We start from the raw sequence: 22,169 nt of genomic DNA on the forward strand, positions 1-22,169 counted from the left end.
CACCCTTTCCCTTTCTGTCTCTCAAAAATAAATAAATAAACTTAAAAACAAAATCCGTTGTTCCCGATGACCATCTAGCCCAGAGGCTCAGACCCAGGAGAGAACGCAGACTTCCACCTGAAGTGGAAAGTGATTCAGATGGGTTCCACACTCTAAGCCATCAAGGTCCAGTAGAACTTCCTTCCTTTGGTGATAGATGTGTTCTGTATTCTGCCAGCCCAACATGGTAGCCACAAAGCACATATGGCCTGTGCAGTTGAGAAACTGAATTTTTTATGCTATTTCTTTTTTTTTTTTTTTATGTGAAGTTGAAATTTAAACAGCTGCACGTGGCAGGTAGCTGCTATATTGGACCGTACAGATCCAAGCAACTCTAAGAAATCCAAGTCTGGATTTACAGAAAAGTATGAAGCAGGGTAACTGCAAGAAGTTTACAAAAAGATAAGCTGTAAGACTGAAAAAGAAAGAAAACTCACCAGCGCATTTGAAATAGGATTTTATTTAGGGAGCCTGCCCAGGCCTCCCTGCCAGCAGTGACCTGAGGCCCAGGACCGGGGCATGGCCTCTGTCCCCACTCTCCCTCCCCCCTTCCCGGGTGGTAAGAACTCTGAGGTCCGGGTCAGACCACCTGAGTTGATATTCTGCTTCATCGTGGCTCCACGGCCTTGGGTATTTCTGTGTGCCTCAGTTTTCACATCTGTAAAATGGGGAACGTAAGTGAAGCCACCTCCTTGTTTTAGGATGAGCGGGCCTGTGTCAAAGCGTGTAGAATATGTACACGTCATTCACAACAGTCCTTGCATGTGGTAACCTGTTCAGTACATGGCGGTGATATTTTTCCAGTCCCCGAGGCTCTCCCCTTGTCTCCCCAGCCCTTGTCCAGCACCCTGGACAGACCCTCCTCCCTGCCTGCCTGCTTCTCCCCTGCTGCTTCTGTTTTCTTCTTTGAGAGGCTTCGGGCCTCACGAAGCATCAGATTCTATGTAGCTGCTGTTCTCCCATATTTTCACCTGCTCTGATCCTTGGAGGGGCGTGGGCAGAACAAGTGAACTGATCGGATGTGAAAACAGAACAGAGCCAGCGCAGGAGGGGGGTGGGGCAAGTTAGAGCCCTCGCCCCCAGTACAAACTGGAAGGGGTACCCAGAAGTTCGGTAATCGAGATAAATAACGTTTCAGTGCAATGTTTTTGAACACCCCAGTTAACGCAACAATTCCACAGTGGACAAAATACCAAAATGTTCAATAAGGAGAAGCTCTGACCCTGCAGTTGGCACAGCTGACCGTACTCGCCTTCCCCACTCCCGGCCCTGCTGGAGCCTGACTTGACTTATCTATTGTGATACTTTGTTCGTCATGGAATTTCTTACATTAAAGTTGTGTTTGGGGAAACGCTGCATTAAAATCTTATTTATCTCAGTGACTGCAGTGTTCGGCACCCCTTCCTTCCATGTTGCACCCCTTCCTCACTTTTGTCACCCTGATCCTGGCCTTGGAAGAGAGAGCCCTTGCGAACAGAGACTCAGTCCAGGAGCAGCCAGCCAAGGGATCTCGACAATCCACAGGTGGCCCTCTGGCTCCCACCTCTCAGGCCTCTCAGGCCTCATCATTTATACGGAGGCCAGACTGAGGACTGACCACAGGCAGGGTGGCTCGTGTGGGTGGAAGGAGCCAGAAGGAGGGGCCCCACCCTGCCCACCCTGACCTTGCCTCCCTCACACGCCCACACAGCTCTCCTTCCAGACCCAAAATAGTTCCCCAGCCCTTCTCTCGGCCCACATCTCTGGTGGCCGAGGCTGTGGGAGTCTGGGACAGAGCACTCGCCAGATCCCCAAAAGCCTGGGCACAGCGAGCAGGAGCAAGGTGGCGTCTCCACTCTTCTGTGCCCTACCTGCCCCACTGTCCTCGTCCCATGCACTCCGCTTCCTGACCCCCGAGGGTGTCCTAGCTCTTGCTGGCAAGTGGGAGCTTCGGCCCAGACACGGTCCCCTGGCAGAGGAGCCCGGGTGCTCCTGAATCCGAGCCAGGGAAGGAGTGGGAGCTGGCCCGGTAGGCACAAGGCAGCGCAGGTGCACGCAACAGGAATAATATTGCGTTATGTTGTATTATATCATATTAAATTATATTATTTTCCATTTTTCAATTCCTTGCTCTGTGCCAGAGCAAGCACAGTAACCCTGTAAGCGGGGCGCACGGCCACCCCATGCCCCTCCCCCTCGGCACGCCGGAAGTTCTTCTGTGTTTGCACAGCCAGCGACATCTCCGGGACACTCCGCGTTCCAGCAGCTGAAGGGTGAACGCTTAGCACAGCCACCCTGGCGGGGCGCCCAGCCTGCTCCACCCTGTAGGCCCCGCATCATTCCAGTTGAGTGGCGCCCCGTGTTCCTGGTTGTTAACTGCTTTAATGGCACCCGTGTGTGGTTTATCCTCATGACTCTGGGCAGTAGCACTGGCAGCGACTGAGTCCTGCCGATGAGGACACCGAGGTTCTCGGGGTCTCGGCGATCCGCTTGTGGGCAGGGTTCGAACCCCGCTCTGTGTGGAGCCCGTGTTTGTGTTCCGTATTACATTGCCTTTCAAGGCAGAGCCAAGGCAAGACTCTGGGGCGTAGACCCACCTCCCCTGCATGACAACCTGGGGATCCCCCCCCCGCCCCGTCCTACACACTGACAAAAGACCAAGAGGAAATGCTAGTCGAGGGGCCATGGTGGTTAGCGGTGCCCAACCTTTGGGGGCATCAGGCCCACGACCCAAGGGTTTGAGTTGTCTCGCCCTCTCCCGTGTGCTCTCCAGGCAAAGTTTTAATGGCATCCTGACTCGTGCACAGACATCTGGGGCACCGGTCTCTATTAGGGCAGGGAGGTGTGCACAGAAAGAAAGAGTGACGGGCTGACCTTACCTAATTGTCCCTCCATGTCTACTTACCTGGCCATGGGGAGGCCTTGGGCAAGCAGCCAGGCTAAAGGGTGGTTTATAGAATAGAAGGGACGGGGAAGGGGGGGACACACGGATGACAGGGAACCTGCCTCCCCCCACCTTCCTGCATTCCCACTCGGGGCTCTGGGCTCTGGGCTCTCAGCTGAATGCCTTCCCACCCACCCCTTCCCCTCCTCCCATGTCAGCAGAAAGTTCTCAAGCTCAAGAGCCCCTACACAAAGAATTATAACACACATTAGGACATAATATATTCTATGATATTGCATTATGTTATATTATATCGTATTAAATTATATTATTTTCCATTTTTCAACTCCTTGCTCTGTGCCAGTGTGCCAACCGTTTTTACATACATCATCCCATTTAGCCAGAGACACGCTGATTCATGTATTACTCTCATCCCTCCTCCACCTGTGAGAAAACTCAAGGCTCAGGGAGGTCCTCAGTGTGTGCACCCCAGTGGCATTCTGTCTTCTTGTTGGAGTCCCTTTGTCCCCATCACCCTTGCCCTCTGCCCCTCTCTGCCCGTCCGCGTCGCTCCAGTGGGTCAGATACAGATTAAACAACCAGGCGCGCCCCTCAAGTCCCCCTTGGACTGGGACAAATACTTTCTGGCCTGGGCTTTGTGTGCGGAGCCCCGATGCAGGCAGGAGATTCCCACCGAACTGCGGGCCGAAGAATCATTTGATTTTCTCTTTCTTCCCCCAGAGAAGAGGAGGGAAGGGCTCTCACTTAACTTCTCACACATGTTGTCTTATCTCCATTTGTTTCCTGGCTGACTTTTCGTCCTTTGAAATGAGACCCGATCCCGGGAGCCGGGCCATAGGCTAGAAGAGGCAGAAGCAGGCAGACCTGGTCTCATCCCTTAGGACCAGTGACTCGCGGCTTCTGGAGTCAGGACCAGGAACCCCCATCGTGGGGAGGGCGAAGACCCCAGCCGGCAGCCTCCCCTCCGGGGTCTTGGTGGAAATGACACATAATTCCACGGCAGGCCACCCTGGTCCTGGTAGCTTGGTGGCTGATGCAGCACGTGGCTACAGGAGAGCACTTCCCCTCTTTGGGCCTTGACTTCTTCATCTGTGTAATGGGCTGATGATTCCCAAGCTGTGAGCTTCCCAGGAGATACAGTTGGTGTGAAAGTGCGTGGACATCTAAAGTGCCGTGTACAGGGGCACCTGGGTGGCTCAGTCAGTTCAGCTTCCGACTTCGGCTCAGGTCATGATCTCGCGGTTCGTGGGTTCCAGCCCCGCATCGGGCTCTGTGCTGATGGCTCAGAGCCTGGAGCCTGCTTCGGATTCTGTGTCTCCCTCTTTCTCCGCCCTTCCCCTGTTCGTGCTCTGTCTCTCTCTATCGGTCTCAAAAATAAATAAACATGCAGAGCTCATCACATGCACATGTTCTCGGATCACCGGCTTCCCTGACACCTGCCTGGTGAGGCCAGGGGCTGAAGGTCTTTGCTCACCATTCACGGGCGGGACTTCCGGTTTTCTCCCTTCATGGCCAATGTGCATCTTTCCAGCTTTGATGGAAGGTGTTTGGCTCCCACACTAGGAGCCCCTACGGCTGCCAGCCCCCTGGTGTGGAGGATGGGGCCGGAGGCAGGTGGATGGGGCAGCCAGCAGAGGGGGCCTAAGAGAGACCCCGTGTGTTGTTCCAGGGAGCCCTGGACATGTTGGTGTGAGAGGGGAGGGGAGAAGCCACATCAACTCCCTCTGCTGTTTCTTCTGTTTAGACTCACAAAATGCAAGGAACTGCTCTTAATGAGAAAAGTGATGAGAATGACAGGACTTTGAAGCTTTGGGCTCTTAAGAGCCAAGCTATTCTCCATCCTCTGTTGAAGGAGGAGCTTCTAGTGAAAAAGAAGAGGAGGAGGAGGAAGAGGAAGGAAGGCAGCTGGGGAGGAAAGGGAGAGAAAGAAAAAGGGAAAGAACATTCTAGGTCCATCAGCTCTCAGAATGCATTTGCTCTAAGCCGTGGCAGGGTCAGGCCTTCCGCAGCCAGGCCAGCTAGTATTCGTTGAGAGTGTACTTTGTGTTGTGTTCTTTTATGCGCTTCGGTCACTTAACCCTTGCCGCTTATGAGCAGTGCATCACCATTACTCCCATTTTACAGATAAGGAAACTGAGGTTGGAAAATCAGCCAGGCATCTCAAAGGCAGTAGGAGACAGCAGAGCTCAGATCTGAACCCAGGCAGTCAGTCTGGCTCCAGAACTGGTTCGGGCAGCCCCCCGGCTCTGCTTCTCCGCAGGCAGGCTGAGTTAGCACCCCCAACCAAATTCCTTCCGAAACGGGGGACAGAAATGGAACGACCACGGGAAAACAACCACGGCACAAGAATGAGCAAATCTTTTTCAGAAAAACGTGCGTTTCAAAGGAACGTCCTGTGTGGGTCGAACGCGAACGCCCCTACCAGAAATGACTCACGGTGCGTAAACACCCAGCCACAGAAGCCCTCTCGTCCAGCCAGCGCCCCGAGACCACGTCATCTGTCCCAGGCCGTGCCCAGCCACTCCTGGCACTTCTCGTGATTCTGGCCGAGGGAGCTCTTCTGCTTCTTTCCTGTCTGGGTGAGGTGAGCTCTCTCTCATCCAAGAACATCGTCTTCCTTTTATTTAAAAAAAAAAACACTCGTGTGGCCTCTTGAAATTCTTCGTCCTATTTAACTAAAGGTCTTTGCTGTTTTGCTCTGTTGATCTGTTTGTGTGGAAAGAACCTGCCGCCTCCCGTCCTGCTGATCCACCCCAGTGACTGTGCCTCCATCCCGAGTGTCTGGTGTCATGAAGAGGGAGAGAGGAATGGTCCCTGAATGTGTCATTTCCTGGTGGTGACCGCCACCGGGTGCCATCGCTCCGCCACCTGTCTGCCCCACGCCCAGGCCCCCCCCGGCGCAGTGGCCCCTGTGCCCTGGAGCCCCCGAAGCCCGGGACACCCTCTGCACCCTCACGGCCTCCCTCCCTGCGGGGCCTGCCCTCTGCTTTCCATCAGCGAGCGGGCTGATCCCCCTCCCCCCCCTGCCCTTGGCCTCCTTCCCGGGACCCCCTTCCCAAGGTGCGCGAGGCTCCAGCCCTCCCCAGGTGTTTGGAGTCTGCAGCATTTCAGTGTTTGCTTTTTATGAAAGGGAAGCAATTCTGTCTGCAGAATATTAAGTGGCTTGGGCGGCTTTGGGAAGCGGAGCCACTAATCCGCCGACATCTGCTGCTTATGTGATCTTGGCGCCCGGCAGCCCCTCTCCCCTCCCCGCCCCCCACACAGGCCCCTCCTCATCCCCCCTAGTTGAGCCCCAGAGGTTGGAGGCGGAAGGAAACAGGGAGATTCGGGCTACGCAGCCATGCCCACCTGATGGCAGGGGCTGGAATAGTGACCTCCGAGTGCCCTCTGAGGCCCAGGGCCTGGCCTGACCAATGACCTTGGGCAAGCCCCTTCCTCTGGTGGCTTCAGCACCCTCAGAAGACAGAGGAGGGGACGGGCCGCGTGGAGCCCAAGGTCTGATGTACCCACAGTTTAGGTCCTGCCCCCTTCGAGGCCTGGTGAACACTGGGATCCTCCATGCAGCCCTCCCTGGCTCCCCTCTCCAGACTGTGTCTCCGCTGTCCCTTGTACTCTCTCTGTCCCCACAGCGTCACCTGCTGCGTGCCGATCTTCTTGAGGGCAAGACCGCGTGCCCGCAGCCCACAGCTCAGGGCTGGCACTCAGCTGGATAATAAATGCTCTTGGGGTAACTCGGGGGTAACTCGGGGGTGTGCAGGGGAGCAGCACTGTCAGAGTGAGAAACCAAAAAAAACTCCCCCGTTCCTTTTTCCTTGCCAGCCCGGTTCCCCAGCTCGTCTGGGGGCCGAGCCCCTGGCCGAGTCCAGAGCACAGGGAGGGGCTCCTGATGATGGGAGAGACACAGGCCCGGCAGGAGGAAGCTCACAGCCCCAATCCTGTTAATAAAACCCACACCCGACTGACTTAGTAACGCATGCAGAGCAACCCAGCAAGAAGTGGGGGTCTATACCCCACACACAGGACGCTGAGAGACCCCACAGAGTTACAGGGAAAAGAGTGGCTGTAATCAGAGCAGGCTGCCTGGACAAGGCGGGCTTCCAGCCAGCACTGGATGCATAGAGCTCCCATTTGCAGAGAAGGAAGATGAATTCCAAGGAAGGGAAGAGATATGTACAAAAGCGTGTGTAATCATTTGCTAGAGATGCTGTAATGTCAGCAGAAGTTTCTTTTCTTCCTGTTCTACAGGCTCAGAATCCAACATCAGGGTGACAGCGGGGTTGGCTTCTTCTGGGGGCCGGTAGGGAAGGATCTATCCCAGGCCCCTCTCTTTGGCTTGTAGATGGCCGTCTTCTCCCCGCGTCTTCACACGCTCTTCCCTCCATGTGTGTCTGTGTTATAGGACATTGATCATATTGGATTAGGGTCCACGTCAATGACCTCATTCAATCTTGATCACTGCTTTAGAGACCCTGTCTCCTGGGGTGCCTAGGTGGTTCAGTCCGTCGAGCGTCCAACTCTTTATTTTGGCTCAGGTCATGATCTCACAGTTCGTGAGTTCGGGCTCCACGTTGGGCTCTGTGCTGACAGTGCAGATTCTCTTTCTCTCTCTCTGTCTCAAAATAAATTAACTTAAAAAAATAAATAAAGGCCCTGTCTCCAAATACAGTCACAACCAGAGATGCAGGAGGTTAGAGCTTCAGCATATGAATGGGGTGGGGGGACCTAACTTAGCCCTTTCAGCAGGGAAGTTGTCATGTTCTGCTGTTACGTAGAGTATTCATTAACTGCTCCTACATTCCTGGCATTTTGCAAAGCACTGGACCCCCAAGGTCAAGGACAACTTGGTCCCATCCTCAGGAGCCCAGAGTCATAGGGAGAGCCCCCCCGGAAGGAGCAGAAGACCTGGGGGTGGGGGCGTCGGCAAGACCAGCCTGATAAGAGACATAGGCTGGTGTGTGAATGTCCAGGGCCCTTTTGAAGTTCCCGCAGTAGGAGGCCTAGAGTCCAAGGCTGTCGGGGGGGCGACAAGCAATGGGGCTGCTCCAGGGGTAAGCATGGGTGGTCCCAGCCCCACGCGAAGGACATAAAACTTCTCCCCCACGTGAGTTCAGGGCCCTGGCACTCCTAGTAACCCACCCTCTGTCCTCCCATCCCCGCCCCACACACACACGGGAGGACATGCCCCCGGTGAGAAGGAGCCTGGGTTCCAGGAGGACGTGTTGGAGCCACCAAATGTCTCCCCTCAAAGAGGGCCATGGAGGCTAGACCACACCTGGGGTAGGAGCAGGGAGCCATCCTGAGAAGCCACCACTCCTGCGTCCCATCTCTTCGTCCCTGTATTGGGAACTTTCCAAAGGGCTCAAGAAAACTGAGGCTTCGGGCCAGAGCTGGCCGCGCCCCTGCACCTGCACCCCTCAGGAAGGGGGGGTGATTTGTGTCCCTGGGTCAAGGCCTGTGCGGTCAGGAGGCGGAGGGCTGGAGCCCTTCACCTTGGGCAAGCAGGGGGCACAGGCCCAAGGAAGGAGGTCGCAGGTGTGATGGGTGGTGTGTCCAGTGCATTGGCTCCCAGGTGAGCCTGACGCTGTCCCCTCTGTCATCTGTTGTCCATCATCCTGCCGTCCTTTTTAGGGGGCAGCTCCCTGCGGGAGAAACCCCACAATATGGAGGGGGTGCACCCAACACAGGCTTGGGGATGATCCCCGCCAGGCTGCTCACTAGCTCAGTGACCTTGGACAAGGCTCGTTTGACCTCTTGGGGCCTCAATTTCCTCATCTTTGTCAGGAGAACGAGAATATCCACTTGCCAGGGTGGCCATGGGGAGTACAGAGGTAATGTCTGCATAAAGCCCTTGACACGGGAAATTGTGCACCAATGTCAATTTCCCTACCGGAGGCGGGTTCCCGCGGCTGGTCCCCGGTGGCTTGTCTCTCCCCTCTTGGCTCTACTGGGGTTCAGAATGACCAGACACCGCAGAGGGGGTTCCATGCTCGGCATCATCTCCATGTGCCCAGAGCCGGGTACCCTCTGCCCCTTCACTCCCAGCCTCCATCCACCCTGGTCTACATCTGTCCAGCCCCAGGAGCAACAAGATGTCCGGGGACCATCAGCCGTGGCTGGGGAGCTGGCATTGGGACAGCCGCTCCGGGCTGGCATTGGGACGCTCCAGGAACCCAGGATGCAGACGGCCCCGAGCGTCTCCCATAGAGCTGCTTACTCCCCAGGCAGTCCTGCCCTGTGTGAGTGCCGGCCTGAGGCTCTTGAGCTGAGAGCTTGCCCCGGGGAGAACTTGGAGAAAAGTGGAAAGAAGCCAGAGCAAGAAGTGCTGGCGAGCTGACATTGAGAGCAGCCGACCGCGAGGCCAGCCGGTGGCACCAGACGGATGCTGCCAGCGGCCGCATCCTCCGAAGCTCTGGGCTCGGGGCAGTCTGTCTGGGTTCAAATCCTGTTCCCCGCCTCCTAGGGGTGAGATCGGGGCGGGGGGGGGGGGGGGGCGCGGAACTTGCTTCATCCGTCTGAGCCACAGCCTCTCCTGTCGAAAGTGGGTGGAACAACACTGCCCACTCTGTTGGGTGCTGGGGGGCTGGTCCAGGGGACGCAGGAGAGGCACCAGTAAGCGCTGGTCGTCATAGCAGTCCGGATGGTGGGAGGGCAGGGACGGAAGCCCAGGGGCCCTTAAGTGAAGCCTGTTCTCAGTCTGGTGGCAACAGGCTGGCTTCCGCATGTGGTCTCTGCCCACCTTTAATGTCTCCTCCAGGTGGCCCTGGGCTTTGGCTGCGTTACGGTGTAGCAGGATGATTTTTTTTTTTTTGGAGGATCTAAGCCTCTGCTTCCCTCCATTGGTTCAGAAGGAGCTGCATTTGTAACCTCCCCTTCCCAGTGGCCATGGGGAACTCGGCCAAGTGGGAGCTGGATGCTGGCAGGAGGGTTTGGAGGAGTCTGGCAAAGTGAACTGGAGTGCACTCTGGAAGGTTCTCTGGGGGGAGGGGCGCAGGTTGGTGCCCTGGCAGAGAGCTCTCGGTCATCCCCCAGGGGCGTGTGGACGGCCACCTCCCCGAGTCCCTTGCCCCCTCCTATGTTCACTCATGACACAGATGTCCTGAGTCCTCTCCAAGCTGCCTTAACATGAGGGAATTCTATCTCAAATATGTTGCACAAATGAATAATAAAAACAAAGGAAAATTACCCTCTTTATTGAAACTCATTTTATGAATAAAACAATTATTCTGGTAATTGAAAAAATGTGTCGTTAAATTAAATGCAGTGGTTCCTATTAAAATTTTAGTGCGTTTTTGCTGCTGCCGGCTAGAGGCTGGTAATTATAGTCGAGAGTTTCGCTTTCTCTTTATTGTTTTTTAATCTCTCTGTGCTGCGGCTCTCCGACGATATTTTATGTCAAAGAGATTTAGAGCCGCGCTCCCGACGGGCGGGAGACGCTGGCCGAGGGGCGGGGGCGCGCGGGGTGTGGGGGGACTCCCGTGGCATCTGCTTGTGACACCAGATTGGCAGGCGCTCTGGCGGTCCAGCGGTTTGGGTTGGTCTCTTCAGCCATCTGTCGGCTTGGTGGCGGCCAATCACAGTCCTCCGAGTCGAGTGCCCTCCCCCCCACTCCCTGCGATCCCGGATCCCCGTCCTTGCTTGGAAGGGGTTGGGAGGAGAAGGGACGCCTGCAGGGGGCTCTGGGGATGCCCGGGGCCTCAGCTCCTGCCTGGAAACCCGTGTTTGGCAAAAGCAGCAGGGAGGGCACAGCTCCTGGAGTTCTTCCTGCCCTCGTGGGGGGCGAGTGAGGAAGGTTGTGGGGCTTGGCTCGGAAGCGGCGTGAGGGCAGGGACAGTGCCTGCCTTGCTCAACGCGGCGTCCAGAGCTTCCAGAATTGCTGGTGCACTGGAGGGTATTTTAGTTCTCGCTGAGGAAAGGTGGGAGGGAGGGAGAAAGGGAAGGCTCCGGTAGGGTTAGGTAGGGAGGAGCAAGAACGGAGAACGGCCTGGATGATCTGTGACTCTCCTTTCCAGCCCCACCCCACCCCCACACCAGCGATGGTAGGAAGGGAGGAAACCCAAGGCGGTTCCATCTCTGTGCCTGGCAGGAGCTGCAAGGCTCCTCGGCCGACTCCGACAGTTGGTACCTGCCCTTGATGTGTTATATGTCTCCCTGGCTCAGGCTGCATTTCTGTTCTTTGTCTGGGAGATTAAGCTCCTGGTGGGCAAGGTCTCTGGCCGTGCAACCTGCCACCGGGAGCCTGATGAATCGGGCTGGGGGTGGAAGCTCCTGGGCATTTATCACCAAGGCGCCAGGAGCTGGGAAGGAGCCAGAGGCCATTGTCCAGCGGTTGTCAGACGAGCCCCCGGCACTGGTCAGGAAGGAGAGCAGGAGAGCGTCTCCCAGGCCCCAGCTTGCACGCTCTGGGGCTTAAGGCGACCATGTTGGCTGTGTCATTCCTGATCTGCTGCCCCCGAAATCCTTTCCTTGTCCTTCCTCTGTTCTGTCCTCTGTCACAGGTGGCTGTCTTCCCGGTTGCCCAGGCTGCGGGCTCAGCTGGCTCAGGCTGGGTTTGACCAGTGGGAGGCTTGGGCAAGAGAGAGCAGGTGGGAGGAAGAGAAGCTGGGGAGTTCTCCTCCGTTTTTCTCCCTCCACTGGCATTCCTCAAAGCAGCTGTGTTTCAGTCACGCCGCCAGCTCCTGGCGGACAGGGTGCCCTGTGCTAACCGCCCATGGTGATCTGCTGTGTGCTCAAATCACCGCCCGCCCCCCTTTCTCCTGAACCCTTCAGCCCAGGACGGTAGAGTTTTCCTGGGTTGCTAATCCCAGGACCTGTGTGTCTCCTGGGCTGTCCCGTCACCTGTAACCAGCTCCCTGTTGCACGTTCCTTCTCTGCTAATCCACCAAGTTGTTTCCGCTTTCCTGGTTGCACTCTGGCTATCCACCTGCCCCGCGAACATCCCGGGAAGAGAGACGGATGGCGGAGGCACCGCAGGGGTGAGGGTGGGAGAGGCTCCCTTCCGTCCCTCCCGCCTCTCCCACCGCCCAGGAGAGTTTGCCGTGTCCAGCTGGTCTCTGCACGGTGCCTCTCTGTCTCTCCAGACAAGCAGCCGCTCACGTCCGGCCCATCGTGCCGATCATCTTACGCTGGTCCGTCCACACGGGACGGTACCTTATTTTGCAGTTATTGAGCTATTTTCCCAGCTGGCCAAAGGGCCGCAGGTTAGGACCCTTTTCTGGGAATGCAGCATCCAGCAGAGCAAATTACAGAAACATTAACCCCAGAACAGAGTGACTGGGAGGCCAGGGACAGCCGTGGCCCCGGCCCCTTCAGCCTGCTACCCCCCCACCTCCCCCACCGTCCCCTATGATGTCAGATTCAGCTCGTGTCCTCTTAGCCACATCTCCACCAGGCATATTTTTCAGCCAGGCTGGCTCACCTTGATATAGAAATAACCAGGGCACTAGATCAGAACAGAGCTCGGGGCAGGGCGTGGAGGAAAGGAGCCGTAGCGAGAGGCACTGGATAGTGCGGTGAAACGGCAGCCGACCTGGAAGCCGGGAAACGCAGGGCGCAGTCCCGCCGCGATGCAGCGCGGGACAGCAAGAGGGTGGATGTTAGTGAGCACCTGCCTGTCAGGTACTCTCACTTGTTATCCTCTTGAATTCCCTACAGCCTGCGAAGTAGGAATCACCAGCCCCTCTTGGTAAGACTGAGGAAACGGAGGCTCAGAGACATTCAGTAGCTCACCCAAGGTCACACAGAGAGGGCCACTTACCGCCCACCCTGGTCCTGCCTTTCTTGTCTAATTCTTCTTAGCATCTCCCACAAGACTTCTAAGTAGCCTGCACTGGACCCTCGCTCGGCCGAGTCCTAGGATTCTGCCTGCATAGAATCTAAGACAAACAGCCTAGCCCTAGAGGGGCACAGGTGCATGCCTGAACATGTCATTTGTTCATTCATTCATTCATTCATTCATTCATTCGCTTGTTGGTTTGCCAAATATTCACTGAGTAGCTGCTATTTGCCCAGCACTGTCAGAGCACTGGGGGTATAAAGCCGTGAGTTAGACACTTGTTTTCATCCTCAGAGAACTTACAGTCGAGCAAGGAAAACTCACCCAGGGAGGCACACGCCCCATGAGTCACGATGATACAGCGTGGTGAGGGTTATGAGGCGTGAGGCTTGGGGAGCCGTCCCCGAAAGCCCGCCAGTTGGCCCCTTGCGAGGGTTGGGATCCTTCAGGGCTCAAGCCTCAGTCAGACTCTCCTCGCCTCGCCCCGCTCCCTGGGTGGCTCGTCTCTAGCCATCACTACACTGTTCAACTCTAAACCCTGCCTAGCCCAGCTTGCCCTCCCGAGCCCTGAGCTGTCTTCTCCGCTGCCTTCTGCCACTTGAAGGCGGAGGGGAGGGAACGCGCTGGGCTGTGCTGGTGAGCGTCAGCAGCCCGCTCTGGACCCATCGAACATCTGCCAGTGTCTGCCGTGTAAGGGGCCCCATCGTGGCGATTTCAGGCCACCGCCCTGCCGTGACTGAGCACAGAGCTGGGAAGAGGGATACAGAGTGAGTTTTCGAGAAGCGGTGCAAGCTGGCCTCAGCACACACCCAGCAAGAGCACAAGCACATGAACTTGCCACCTCTGTCCCGGAGCAGGCACTTTTTCCGGGGGTTCCCAAGCTCAATGGCGTCAGCAGCTGAGGTTCAAGCCAGAAGCCCAGGAGACATTCTCCCCTCCTCCTTTTCTAGCCCCTTCCAATCAGTCACCAGACGAGGTCCATTCTACCTTCTTCACGTTCCGGATGTCTGGAATCCCTGTGCCTCTCTCTCTCTCTGTCCTCTCTGGCCCTCAGCCACTCCCTCGCTCTGGTCACCGCCTCTCTACCTGGTCAATGCCCACCTGGCCTCCCCTGTCCAGTCTCCACGTTGAACCCAGAATGATCTTTCTGGTACAGGAATCTGGTCTGTTACCTGCTAAAACTTTTATTGCTTTCCCATTACCTTGCTGATCTCCTGGACCTCCCTTCTCCCCTCTTTCCCCTAATCCCTGCCTGCCATTCTCCCCCACCACACACCCTGGCAACTGGGACCTGCCATACTCCTTCTGGCCTCTGGGACTTTGCTTGTGTGTCCCCTCCCGCTAGAGCAGGCTCCCATCTGCTTGGCTGACCCTCATCTGTTCTTTGGGGCTTGACTTAGATACCCTCTCTTCCAGGAAGCCTTCCCTGATGCCTCCAGGCTGATTTAGCCCCTTTTGCAACCCCCCCCCCCCCATAGCACTTCATTGTGCTTTATCCAGATCCTGTTTATGTCCACCCTCTTCCCATGGTCCGTGAACAAATCAAGGGCAGGGACTGAATCTTTGTTCACAGTGCCCTGTGCATGCCAGGCTCTCAGAGAATGGTTTTTGGGCACACGGACAAAGGATCACAATACTTAAGTAAAAATTAATCAATCGAGTACAAGCTAAAGGGCAAAGAGCACCTAGAGAGTCCCGAGTGATGATGTCACAGAAGCTTTCTCGAACAGTGAGCGGCCCCACGTGGCTGGCCACCTGCTCCACAGCAATCACGGAAGGCTGCCTGGTAGAGGGGGCCAGCTCTTCTCTTCCCATCCTTCCTCCTTTGCCCCCTCCCTTCTCCCCACTCCACGTCTCCTGTCAGCCTAAGAGCTTCCTTACCAAGGAAGACTGCTTGCTGGCTTTTTCCTTTGGCAGGGAAACCACCCATTATCAGCCAGCAGCAGGGCCAGCCGGCTGCTGGCACCCAGTGTCTCAGCGAACAGTGAGACGGCCGATGGCGTCACTGTGACCGGATTCCTTGACGTGCCTCTTTAGGAGACAACCGGGGTTGTCACTGAAACCCAGAGCGCTGAGAAGGGGCAAGCTGACAGCAGCAGCTGCTGGCGTGCATGGCACATTTCGGGGCATCTGGGCCAGTAACCGGGGCCGAGAGGAGGCTGTTGGGCAAGCGGTGGGGAAACCACCTTCCAGACGCCCCTCCTTTTTTGGGACAGCAGCAGAGTCAAGTGCCCCCGGGGGTCAGAGGCTTCAGTCACACGAAGGCTAAGTATTTCCTGGGGGAGAGGGAGGCCTGGTTTCTCTCTGCGATGCCTCCCCTGGACAGAGCCAGGCTGTGGGCCGTGTCCACCCCAGCCGTGTCCTCCCCGGGGAGCAGGCACCATGAGCCAGCCTGGGCTGCAGGGGGTTGATGGGAGGGCCGTCAGCAGAGAAAGGCCAGCACTCCTGGCCCCTGTGCCTCATGGACCTTGGGCACCAGTTTCCATATTCCAAAATAAGATGGGGATTACTTGCCCAGCCTAGCGGGTGCAATCGCCCCGTGCCAAGGAAGCTGCAGAGAAGCCGGATGTGATGCCGCACTGGCAGGAGGCTTCCCTTGGGGGAGGGGTGGGCAACGGGAAGAGGGGACGGGCACACCCAGGCCAAGCAGCAGGGCCCTCTGCCTCCCGGCGGGAGCATCACTGGAACCTTCCAAGCTTTAGGGTAGCAGAAAGGGCACAGGCCCCAGGCTTAAACTTCACCACTGCCTCTTCCTAGCTCTGAGACGCTGGGCACATGGCTTAGCCGCTCTCAGCCTCGGTTTCCTCAATCTGTAGAATGGGCCCGTAATACCTCAGCTTACCTGATTAATTGAGGTAAAAAATGCAAATGGCAAACAGCCCAGCCCATGGCATGTTGAACTGCTCAAAACACATTTGTCCTTTCCTTTTCTCTCCCTTCTGACCCAGAGCCTGGAGGAGACTGGTGAGCGTTTGGGGACATCTTTATGACATCTGCCCTTCCGTGGTGGTACAGGCAGGCCCGGCCTGGAGGGGAATGGGATGCAGGGACTCTCTGAGCCCCATTCCACCCCCCTCAGCATTCTCTGGGGGCTCCCCTGATGGCAGACCTGCCCCCTCTGAGCCCATGTCTTACTAGCTGCACAGATAGGCTTGTGATCCCCTGGGTTTAATGGTCGGGGGAGCTTCAGAGCCTTTTATCCAACCGAGCCCAGAGTCTGCTGCCCATCCAGGCCCTCACAGAGTGGACACTGAGGGGCTGGCCGCCTCACTCAGGAGCCACCTCCAAAAGAGGACACTTGGCTGAAGCCAGACTCAGTCCCCCAAGGTAGGCGGTAGCACCAGCACGGCCGGGCAGACTCTCCGGGAAAGGTATGCAGAGGGGTGAGGAGGTGAGCCCCTGGGCCCCGGGGAGGTGGCCAAGTGCAAGCTTCAGGACCCAGGAACTGGGTTTGCATCTCAGCTCTTCCTCTGATGAGCTGTGTGACCAGAGATGATGCCTGCACCTCTCTGAGCAGTCCTGTTCTCTGGCGTGTGACACCTTGACTCGTTGGGCATTTGGAAACAATCCATAGCGGGGCGCCTGGGTGGCTCAGTCGCTTAAGTGTCTGACTCTTGATTTCGGCTCAGGTCAGGACCTCACTGTTCATGAGTTCAAGCCCCGTGTTGAGCTCTGGGCTGAGAGCGCAAAGCCTACTTGGGATTCTCTCTCCCTCTTTCTCTGCCCCTCCCCCACTGGAGAGCACTCTCCTCTCTCTCTCAAAATAGATAAATAAACTTAAGGGAAGGAGGGAGGGAGGGAGGGAGGGAGGGAGGAAGGAAGGAAGGAAGGAAGAAGAAAACAGTCCATAGCTTCTGAAATGTGAATTCCACTCCAAATCACAGATTCTAGAATATCGGAACTCAAGGGCAAGGCCCCTCCCCAGACCCACAAGGGCCCTGAGGTTCAGAGGCTGGACGCAGGTCTCCCCACCAGCTCTGTTGTGCTCCCCTCTGGTCACCCGGGGGCAGATGGAGGAAATGTGGCCCGAGTAGTGACCTGGGAGGCAGCAGGCCCTTCCCCGGCCCAGAGATGAACATCTGGCCCTGTCTTCCCACTCTGCCTCTGCCCCTCTGCCTTGGGGAGCCGACCCCGCCGCGCCTCCCTACATCTTTAAGCACATCTCATGCCATGGAAGAAGCAGCTGGCCCAGGTGTCATTTCAGAGTAAAAGTGCCCATTAAACACCACTGGCTTCCAGGCCCGTCGAGTCCCGGGAGCGATGTTCTCAGACATGTCAGCCTAATGAATTAATTGATTCTTTCCTCCTCTGCCTGCCCCGAGAGGGAGGGCAGGACCGGGCTGGGCGCCTCAGCCTGCCCCCGCCCAAGTCCGGGGAGGGGAGAGTGAGAACCCAGGCTTCCCTCCCATCCCTCCCTCTCCATTCCCTTAGGACTCCCCCCAGCCCCCGACCCTTGCCTCAAACCCTTTTTTGGCCACTTTTCCCCAGCCTCTCTCCAGTTGGCATCTTTTTTCAATCAAGACTTTATTTTTGAGTAGTCTCGGGCTCACTTGAAAATTGAGCCGAGGGGCGCCTGGGTGGCTCGTCGGTTAAGCGTCCGACTTCGGCTCAGGTCATGATCTCACAATCTGTGGGTTCGAGCCCCGCATCGGGCTCTGTGCTGACAGCTCAGAGCCTGGAGCCTGCTTCCGATTCTGTGTCTCCCTCTCTCTCTGGCCCTCCCCTGCTCATGTTCTGTCTCTCTCTGTCGCAAAAATAAATAAAAACATTAAAAAAAATTAAAAAAAAAAAAAAAAAAGAAAATTGAGCCGAAAGTACAGAGATTTCCCCTGTACCCCGTGCCCCCCGCCCATGCACAGCCTCCCTCGCTGTCATCCGACGTCAGAGAGTGCCTCGAATCCAATCGATGAACCTCCGTGGACACGTCATTATCACCCAGAGGCCGTGGTTTACATTAAAGTTCACAGTCACTCTTGCACATTCCGTGGGTTTGGACAAATGTATAATGGCACTTGTCCACCATTACAATGTCGTACGGGGTAGTTTCCCCTCCAAATCCTCTGTGCTCCTCCTCTTCATCCCTCTGTCTCCCTCCCCGCCGGGCAACCATTGATCTTTTTCCTGTCTCCATAGTTCTGCCTTTTCCAGAATGTCATACAGGTAGAATCATACAGTCTGTAGCCTTTTCAGACCGGCTTCTTTCTCTGCGCGATAACACAGTTAAGGTTCCTCCGTGGCTTTTCACGGTTTAATAGCTCATTTCTGAAAAAATTTTTTTAACATCTATTCATTTTTGAGAGACAGAGAGAGACAGAGCGTGAGTGGGGGAGGGGCGGAGAGAGAGGGAGACACAGAATCCGGAGCAGGCTCCAGGCTCCGAGCTGTCAGCACAGAGCCTGATGCGGGGCTCGAACCCACGGACCGCAAGACCGTGACCTGAGCCGAAGTCGGACGCTTAACCGACTGAGCCACCCAGGCGCCCAATTAACAGCTCATTTCTTAAATGAGAAATGAGTAATAGTCCATTGTCTGGATGGACCACCGTTTATTTATCCATTCACCTACCGAAGGTCACCTTGGTCGCTTCCAAATTTTGGCGATGATGAATAAAGCTGCTCTCAACATCACGTGCAGGTTTTTGTCGGACCTAAGTTTTCCACTCCTCCAGCTAAACGCCCAGGAGCCCTTTTGCTGGATCACATGCTAAGAGTATGTTTCGTTTAGTAAGAAACTGCCAAACTGGCTTCCAGGGTGGCTGTGCCATTTTGCTTTCCCACCAGCGACGATGTCATCCCCACCGGCATTTGGTGCTGCCCCGGTTCCGAGTCTTGGGCGTTCTCACGGGCGTGTACCGGTACCTCCCTGTTGCTTGCATTCGCGGTTCCCTGAAAACGTAGGACGTGGAGCATCTTTTCGTGTGCTCGTCTGCCTCCGTCTGTCTTCTTCGGTGAGGTGTCTGTTGAGGTCTTTGGCCCGTTTTTTAATCGGGTTGTTAGTTTTCCTGCGGTTGAGTTTTAAGAGTTGTTTGTGTAATTTGGATCACGGTCTTTCAGCAGATGTGTCTTTTGCAGACGCTTTCTCCCAGTCTGTGGCTGGTCTGTCCCCTTGAGAGTTGTCATCTTTTGAGGAGAGTCCGGGTCTGTGGAGGGGGCCAAGCCTTGCCTAAGTCCTGGGTCACACTGACCTCCACACACTGCAGCCTGTCCCTTCCAGAACCACCGCCTCCCAGCTTGGCTGACCCAGCCCCATCCTGACAGGCAGAAGAGTGCCACCCCCAGCCCCTCTCAGGGACCCTCTCCCCACCCCCCAGGGCAGTCCCCTCCCCCCGCTCCGGTTGACCAAGTGAGAATCCCTTTGGGGCTTCTCGCTGATGTGGTTTTATGAAAGCTCCAGCTTCGGGGCACCTGGGTGGCTCAGTCAAGCAACCGACTTCAGCTCAGGTCACCATCTCACTGTTTGTGAGTTCGAGCCCTGGGTCAGGCTCTTTGCTCTCAGCACAGAGCCCGCTTCGAATCCTCTGTCCCCCTCTCTCTCTGCCCCTCCCCTGCTCGCACTCACACACTCTCTCTCTCTCTCAAAAATAAATAGAAATTAAAAAATGTAAAAAATTTAAAAAGAAAGCTCCAGCTTTAGGGAAGGGGTGGGGGCAGCCTGGAGGCTGCAGGAGGGGAGGAGTGAGGTCCTAGAGGAATGGGGCCAGAAGCTGTCCAGACAGCCAGGCTGATGTCCCCGGGGCAGCCTTGCAGAGAGCCAAGGGACACCCCGTGAGAGCAGCTGGTAGTCAATTTTCCCGCTCAGTGGGGCTTGCGTTAATTGGCATTAATTGGCATCAGTCAGGGTGGGGAAGCAGCGGGAAGTGGCAGTGCTGTCCCATAACCGCCTCCCAGGGGGACATTCATCAGCCTTCTGGGGCTTGAGATGGGGTGTCAGCGTGTGGGTGGGGGGAAGTCTCTGCTCCTGCTTTTGTCCCTCTTGAGCTCAACGTCCTAGTGCCTTCTGTCCCTTCCCTGGCCCTTGTTCCTCCCCCCTCCCCATATTCCCAGTAGCCCCCCACGTGCACTGATGCACATACATTAATTGAGGAGAAAGTCTCGCCGAGAGAGTGTCGTAGTCAGCCCTCAGGGGTGCCCTCCCGGGGCTGGGGTGACCTACCCCCAGTGCGGTTGGGTGGGCAGCTGGGGAAGAAAGGGCGAGAGGTTGGAGGAGTCCAGTAGGGGTACGCTCCCTGCATCTCCCTCCCCGAAGTCAGGGGTGTCTCGGGAAGGGGATGTGGGGGTTGGAGACCCTTCTCTGCAGGAGGACAGGGAGGGAGACTGGGGGAGCTGAATCAGTGGCCGGGATCTGGGACTCACTACTGCCTGCTGGAGACCCGCTCCCCAGTGTCCTGGGCAACCGTGGGCCTGGCGTGGGGACCTGGGCGCTGACCCTGGCTGTTGCCCTGATCTCCTCAAAGGTCTCCTGTGAGCCGTCCCCCGCCCCCACCCTGCCCCCGCAGTGAGTCTCTATTTTCTACCTGTGATGTGAAGTTGGTTGAGTCAGATGACATCTGAGGTGTTTCTTGGAACGATGTTTGGCCTGATGTGACGTGATTCTGGGACTGCTAGGTGTCTCCATCCATGGGTGCATACCTCACCCATTCACCCCTCTATCCGCCCGTCTGTCCATCCATCTATTATCCACTCTTCTGTCCATCCGCATATACGTCCATCCGTCAGTTCATCCATGCGTGCATACATCCTCCGTCCACCCCTCTATCTGTCCGTCCATCCATCCATGCGTGCATCCATCCATCCCTTATCCACTCTTCTGGCCATCCATATATCCATCCTTCCATCCATCTGTTCATCTGTCTGCCCATCCATTCGCTTGTCCATCTGTGCACCCACACACCTGTCCATCCGTCCGTCCATCCCTCTATCCATCCTCCCCTCCTCCCTCCCTCCATCCCCGCATCCTTCCATCCATCCATCCAGTAGGTAAGAACCTGTTCCATGCCAGATCCTGTTGCAGACTCCGGTGATGACACAGCAATCTGTGAAGAGAGGGAGCTGTGTGAACACACAGGACGGGTCCCAACCACCGGCTGGGGAGTAGCAGGGGAGGCTTTGAAGGAAGTCACTGAAGCTTCCACCTGAAGGGTGCGGGTGCCAGGCAAGCCTCAGGGTTTGTTGTGAGAATGTAAATGAGTTCATGAATGGCAAAGGGGGTGGAGCCCGTCTCCACAAATGCAGGTGACCGTCATCACAGGACGGACCTTTAGCATCATCTCGTCTCCGGGTGTCCTGACCTCCAGCCGCCTCAAAGTGCCTCCCGTCCCCTGAACCACCATGCACGTTTCTCTCTCTTGCTCACCTCTCTGTGCCTCCTTAAGACCATGCTGAAGCGTGACCTCCTCCACGGAGCTTTCCTTGTGTCCCCCAGGAGGTTCTCCCTACCTGCAGTTTGAAAGCACTCGTGTGTCGCTCCAAGCACCTGCCTCCTCCGCACGGCAGGCAGGTGGGCCATGTCAGCCACATGGGTGGCCTCAGCCAGGAGGCACCCACTGCCGAAGGGCAGTGCCCAGGGTCCAGAGGCTGCCTCCCTCCCCCTGATGCCCCGGGGTTCCTGGAGGATGGGCCTCGCCCTTGTACCCCGCCCCCCTGCTGGAAGCTGGCCAGGCTGGAATCTGGAAGGGGACAGAGGCCACACAGAGGGCAGGGGGGCAGGCCCAGTGTGGCCTCTCGCGCCCTCCTGAATCAGTGGCTCTTTCTGGGGTCAGATGCACAGCCTCCTCTGTGTGTCCTGGCCCGGGTCATCTTCTGTAGTAGTGACTCCTGCATGGGCTGGGGGACAGGTTTGGGGAACCTGCTACTTACCTGTGCAGGACGGTTCTCTGTGCAGCGGGAGCAGAGAGGGCGAATCTGGCTGGCGGGTGCTGAACCCTGGTCCTGCTTCTCCATTCAAGGATAAGGGGCAGGGGGAGGGGGGAGCAGACGGTGCAGGGAATCTGTCCTCGGAGTGTGAATCTTTTCCCGGGTGGTGGGTGTCTGCTGACACCCACCCCCCGCCCCCACCGCTAGCATCCTTCTCTGGGGACGCAGGAAGGACCCCCCCCCCATACTGCACCTGAGAGGGAAGGTGAGAGCTGGCTCAGGCCAGGCGCCGTCACGACCCTTGATCCCCAGCTCGCTTCTCGTTCCATCTCCTCCCTCCTCAGCCCATCTGGAGTCCTGAGTCCTGGACAGGAGGCCAGGGAAGTGCAGGATCGGCCTCCTCCCCAGTGCCCTCGGGGAACCACTGAAATCTATTCCCCAAATCGCAGAAGCAATGAAATCTGCTGGGAAGGATCGCCGGGCCCCTCCTCGTCTGCACATGAGGCAGCTGCGCCCTAAAGGGGACCTGCCTGTCCTGCCCTGGGATGCGTGACCCGACTCCCCTCCCGGAGCTCACGCCAGCCCCGCTGCGCCCGCAGACCGTGGACCCCAGGGCCATGTG

The 22,169-nt window shown here is 56.8% G+C and overlaps 1 protein-coding gene across 2 annotated transcripts in view; it reads left to right on the forward strand.

The window, feature by feature from the left end:
- The window catches only part of SDK2 (sidekick cell adhesion molecule 2), a 264,995-nt gene that overhangs the window by 69,393 nt on the left and 173,433 nt on the right, over window positions 1–22,169 (forward strand). The window lies entirely within an intron of this gene.

Source organism: Panthera pardus, unplaced genomic scaffold (assembly GCF_024362965.1).
Source record: "Panthera pardus isolate Hobbes unplaced genomic scaffold, ASM2436296v1 HiC_scaffold_3, whole genome shotgun sequence".
NCBI lineage: Eukaryota > Metazoa > Chordata > Mammalia > Carnivora > Felidae > Panthera > Panthera pardus.